Source organism: Myotis davidii, unplaced genomic scaffold, assembly GCF_000327345.1.
Source record: "Myotis davidii unplaced genomic scaffold, ASM32734v1 scaffold564, whole genome shotgun sequence".
Lineage (NCBI taxonomy): Eukaryota > Metazoa > Chordata > Mammalia > Chiroptera > Vespertilionidae > Myotis > Myotis davidii.
In genome coordinates this window covers 56,016-62,274 of record NW_006294678.1, presented here as the reverse complement: position 1 = coordinate 62,274, position 6,259 = coordinate 56,016, and positions in this window count along the sequence as shown.

Below are 6,259 nucleotides of genomic sequence, written 5' to 3'. Positions count from 1 at the left end.
CTATATAGACATTTTAACTTTATTCATAAAGAAATCATTTCTTTAAAACCTATACAAAATTTATGAAACACCAAACCTTGAAAATTATAATAAGAATAGTTTATAAATAATTGTACATTAGAGGGAATAACATTTAGGTGAAAAATATTTTCTATAAATAACTGAGCATGGAATATTGATTGATGGAACTAAAGTTTGTTCATCTTAGACAATTAAACTGGTTTATTATCATTAACTATATGCATTTAGTAATGAGAGAGAGAGAGAGAAAGAGAGAGAAAAATCTTAATTGCTTAGTATTTCCAAAGATCTATGTTTTTTGTTTTGTTTTCTTTAATCCTCACCTGAGGATATTTTTCCATTGATTTTTAGGGAGAGTGGAAGAGAGAAGGAAAGACAGAGAGATACATTGATGTGATAGAAGCACATTGATTGGTTGCCTCTTGCACAAGCCCTAAGCAGGGCCCTGGCCAAGGAGAAGCCTGCAACCAAGGTACACGCAGTTGATGGGAATCAAACCCGGGACCCTTTGATTCACAGGCCTATGCTCTATTCACTGAGCCAAACTGGCTAGGACTCCAAACTACTCTTGACTATGGACCACTTTGGCAGAATTAGCAGCAATGAATTGTGACAAATCTCAGAGAAAGAATAAAACAATGATTAATTTATTAAGATAAATGAAATTAGACTATTTTTGTTCAATGTTCATTTTTTCTTTCATTGAGGTATTTCCCTTTCATTTTTCTTCTATTTCCTTTCACATATGTGGTTTATTGATCATCAAACCTAGGATTAAAAGAATATCAGCCCTAGCCAGTTTGGCTCAGTGGATAGAGCATCAGCCTGTGGACTGAAGGGTCCCAGATTCGATTCCAGTCAAAGGCACATGCCTGGGTTGAAGGCTCAATCCCCAGCAGGGGGCATGCAGAAGGCAGCCAATCAATGATTCTCTTTCATCATTGATGTTTCTCTCTCTCCCTCTCCCTTCTTATCTGAAATCGATTTTTTTTTTAAAAAAAGAATATCATAATGTTTCTTCCAATACAATCATGGCAATATAGAATGTAAAATATCTGGAATAATTCAACATGATACAAAATAAACTTGTTATTCAGACCATCTTTATAACACTTTATAAAATATGACATGGTATGAAACATCATTGAAAATATATACACATATATATATGTATGTATATATATTTCTGACATATACATAACATAATAAGTATATGAATTTAATACTAGTTTCATAAAGTAAGCAAGAAAAATAAATATCACATTAAAAATCTACCTATGCCTTATGTTAAAACCGCACAAACATTAAAAATAACTGGAAAGTCATTTATGTTTATAAATTCAATATAAATCTATATTAAGTCTTTCATCTCAATTTTGGAACAATCATTATTACTGTAGTTGAAAAATGAATACTGTCAAAAGAAGGAGATTTTTTTTTCTTTTTTGCTTTTTTCATATTCTAAGCACTAATGAGATCCTGAAAGTATTACTTTGGACACAACTGGGCTGAGTCTACATCTCCTCCATTTTACCTACTGGATGCTCAGGCTACAAATGAAGATAAGAATGCTCTTTATTATATTTTACTAAATAAGGGTTGAACCACAAATGTATTAAAATTTGTGGTCCAACCATTAAGTGAAATTTTTAAGCATATAACTAGGTGGAACATCAGCTAAAATTATGAACTTATTGAAATGGATACAAACTGAAAAAGAATATTAAATCGATGACATGCAAAACACAGCCGCATCCATTGCACACACTTATAATTGTTAGACAAGATGTCTTATGCCAATTGCCGTGCAGAATATTTATAATGAGTACAAGGAAACTGGGAGACTAACTAATGGATGAATGCACATAAGCTCTGCTAAAAAACAGAAAGAAAAAAAAAACTCATACAGTATATATTCAAAAATATATAATCATTAGGGTTTATGTATTTTAAAGGCCAAATAAAGGTCCCAAAAATCATATATGTGTGTTTATACATATATGTGCCATACATGTATATTCATATGTATAATGTATGCATAAACATATATGCACACACACATGAATTACACTTACTCGGGCCTGCATGAAAACTATGAATGGAACATGAGCCACACTTATTTTAAAAGTAATTTTTTTATTTTAGAATAGTACTTTATACCAAATAATTGATTTACAGAAAGTCCACAATAGAAAATATGATACGAAATCTCAAGAGTGTTTTGTCAACCACCAAAATGTAAAGAAAAACTCCCAAGTGTTTAAAGACTGGTAAGGTTGGATACTTCCCCTTTTTCCAAAATGAAATAGTGTGAACAAGAATCCCTCTGAGACATAAAGATTTTCAAGGTTACTTGAATCCTTCTTAGTTATTTAAAGACCTTACCTTATTTCAAGGAATATATTTCATGCTAGAAAAGTTTTTAATCTAATAAAAGTATTAGATAAGTGGTGAGTGTTCTACCACATAGAGCACACTATTATCTAGTAAGCCAAAGTATACCACTTAAGGTATGCAAATACTTTAACATAAAATTTTTAAGTTTTAATTGCTAAAGAAAATTTTATATACAGAGTGATTTAATAAACATAAACCAATTGAATACATTGCTGACAGGAAAAAAGTATTCTTGATTTTGTACATTATTCAGATTGATCTAACAATGAAAAATTGTCTTATCTTCCCAATTTGTAGGTCTTCGTACTTTAACCTTTTAGAATTGAATGATTTTACAGTGCTGATATAAACTTCTAAGAAATTGGAGGATATTTAAGACACACTAATCTGATTCATATGTGTAATTTGATTTTTCAATGTATGTCAAATGAAGTTGGTTTAAAGGTTGTTTCTATATAGAAGCAAAAATGTTTCCAATACTATTATCTGAATGCCAATACACAGAATATGAGATATGATAGATTCTTCAATTTGTATTTCTAAAGTAAAAAGATATGTAGCTTAAAAAATAAATAATCATTTTCCAGAGTCTATATTTTATTTATGACAAATCCTTCCTTATATTTGATGACTTTGAGAAAATACTGAATAACGTTCTCTAATTTAACGTTAAATTTCATCAATTGAAGTTTACTTATTTGTAAACTAATTATGTTATTTACTTACATCCTAGATTCTAAAAATCTTGTATTTGATTTATTATAGTTCTGCTTTGCATTATTTTTTTCTCTTAAGCAATTATCTTAACCAGTGCAAATGACTAGTCAACAAACTTCGTTAGTTATCCAAAATCAGACTTTTACCAAAGTCTGATTTTATAAAACTTGATCAATAAAAATGCATATTTTATTTTAAATATATTTTTTATTGAGAGGAGAGAGAGATAGGAACATCAATGATGAGAGAGAATCATTGATCAGCTGCTTTCTGCATGCCCCCTACTGAGGATGGAACCTGCAACCAGAGTTTGTGCCCTTGAATGGAATCGAACCCGGGACCCTTCAGTCCACAGGCCAATGCTCTATCCACTGAGCAAAACTAGCTAGGGCATATACTTTATTTTAATTTGCATAATTACTTACTCAACTATTTCTTATATACTTGAAAACCAGGATGGAAAGTGGTTTACTCTAGCTAATATAAAGAAATGAGTGCAAATTTAATTCTGAGACAATCAATGAAAGATATAAAAATTATATTCTTCACTTTATAATCAGATATTTATTAAAGAATAAAGAAACATGTTGATGTTGAAAAATTGTACAGCACATTTTTCTGTGAAATTGGGTAGGTTATGCATGCTATGGAAACCAATCACCTGCAAAATCTTAGTTACTTGAAACAATAAGGTTTATTTTTCCCTCGTGTTACATGTGTACTATATGTATTCCATGGCCTGTGTTTGCCTTCATGGCTCCTAAATCTTGAACCCAGGCTACCAGAGAAGTATGTGGAGGTTGCAGGTTTCCATGGTGGATGGGAAAAGAGAGAAGAGAAAGAGAGATTTGAAAATCACTCACTAGTTCTTAAAATTTCAGTCTTTTGCACCCACATTTCATTGAACTGTGATTTTATTTTATTTGACTTTATTATTATTATTTAAATATATTTTTATTGATTTCAGAGAGGAAAGGAGAGGGAGAGAGGGTTAGAAACATCAATGATGAGAGAGAATCATTGATCAGCTGTCTCTTGCACACACCCTACTGGGGATCGAGCCTGGAACCCTGGCATGTGTCCTTGAATGGAATTGAACCCAGAACCCTTCAGTACACAGACTGATGCTATATCCACTTTGCCACACCAGCCAGGGCTGAACTGTGATTTTAAATGTGTGTTCCCTAGACCAGAAATATCACTATCACCTAGAAATTTGGAAATGCAAAATTTCTGGACCTATCTTCAGAATTAAGTTCTGAGTTTAAATACTCTGAGTAGTTTAACTCCCAGTTAGAAATGCTCTGAACATTTCTGACAAGTTCCTAAGTAATGGCGATCATGGATTTATTTGGTTATCTATATACCGAATTGAGGCCTAGAAATCTATGTTTTAGCAAGCCCTTCAGTAGATTCACATGCATAATAACGTTTAAAACCACTCCACCAGACAAATCTTCTCTAAGTTTTATTTCAAAAGCATGGGAATGTACAATTCTACAAGTTCTCTGAAGAGAAAATTTTGCTGGCCAGCAATAATGAATATTTGAGTTAAAAAAATATATATACATCCTATCTAATAAAAGAGAAACATAGTAATTAGCGTACATCCGCTACCCTTCCCATTGGCTAATCAGGGCAATATGCAAATTAACTGCCAGCCAAGATGGTGGCCGGCAGCCAGGCAGCTTGAAACTAACATGAGGCTTGCTTGCTTCAGGACGGAGGACTCCAACGATCCCCGCCTGCAGCTCATAAGCAACTATGTTACAAATATAGAAGTTAAACAAAACCCCAGAAACCTGCTTTAGTCGCTGGGCTTCAGCCAGCAGGATCGCAACATTGTTTCAAATACAGAAGGTAAACAAAGGCCAGAAACCTGTTTTCAGCAGCAGAGGCCTAAGAGCTGGAGCCAAGCCTCAAAGCTAAAGCTGGCCAGAATTAAAAAAAAGAATGCGGCTCTGTGTGTGACAGGGGGCGGGCCACAAACTCTTTATCCGCCCTGTTCTGTTCGTGACAGGGGAAGGCACCCCAACCCCCTGATCAGCCCTGCTCTGTGCCTGATAGGGGGGAGCTCCTCAACCCCCTGATCGCCTTGCGGCTCTGTGTGTGACACGGTGTGGTGCCCCAACCCCCTGATCGGCCGTGCTCTGTGTGTGACAGGGGGCAGCGCCCCAACCCTGTGATCGTCCTGCTCTGTGTGTGATGGGGTAGAGCCATAACCTCCCCATCGGCCCTGCCCTGAGTGTGACAGTGGTGGTGCCCCAACCCCCTAATGCGCCCTGCTCTGTGTGTGACAGAGGGTGGCATCGCAACCTCCCCATCCACCCTGCTCTGTGCAAGACAGGGGGCGGTGCCCCAACTCCCCTATCAGCCCTGCTCTGAGCCTGACCAGGGGCTGCACCTAGGGATTGGGCCTGCCCTCTACCACCCGGGAGCAGCCCTAAGCCAGCAGGCCGTTATCTCCCAAGGGGTCCCAGACTGCAAGAGGACACAGGCCGGGCTGAGGGACCACCCCTTACCCCGAGCGCACCAATTTTTGTGCACCAGGCCTCTAGTATATATATAAAACACAAAACAACATAGCTGTTGTTGAACCCTAGCCCATTCCTCCTAGACCTTTATTATAATCTAGAGACCTGGTGCACAAAAATTTGTGCACTCAGGGGGGAGAGGGGGTCCCTCAGCCCGGCCTGTGTCCTCTTGCAGTCTGGGACCCCTCGGGAGATAACAACCTGCTGGCTTAGGCCTGCTCTGTGGTGGCAGAGGGCAGGCCCAATCCCTAGGTGCAGCCCCTGGTCAGGCTCAGAGCAGGGCTGATAGGGGAGTTGGGGCGCCACCCCCTGTCATGCCCAGAGCAGGGCGGATTGGGAGGGTGCGATGCCACCCTCAGTCATGCTCAGGGTAGGGCTGATTGGGGGGTTGTGGCACCGGCCCCTGTCACAATCAAAGCAGGGTCTATGGGGAGGTTGTGGTGCCACCCCTTGTCAGGCACAGAGCAGGGCCCATCAGGGGAGTTGGGGCTCCTTACCCTGTCATGCACAGAGCAGGGCCCATCAAGGGGTTGGGGAGCTCCCTCCTGTCATGCACAGAGCAGGGCCGATCAGGGGGTTGAGGAGCTCCC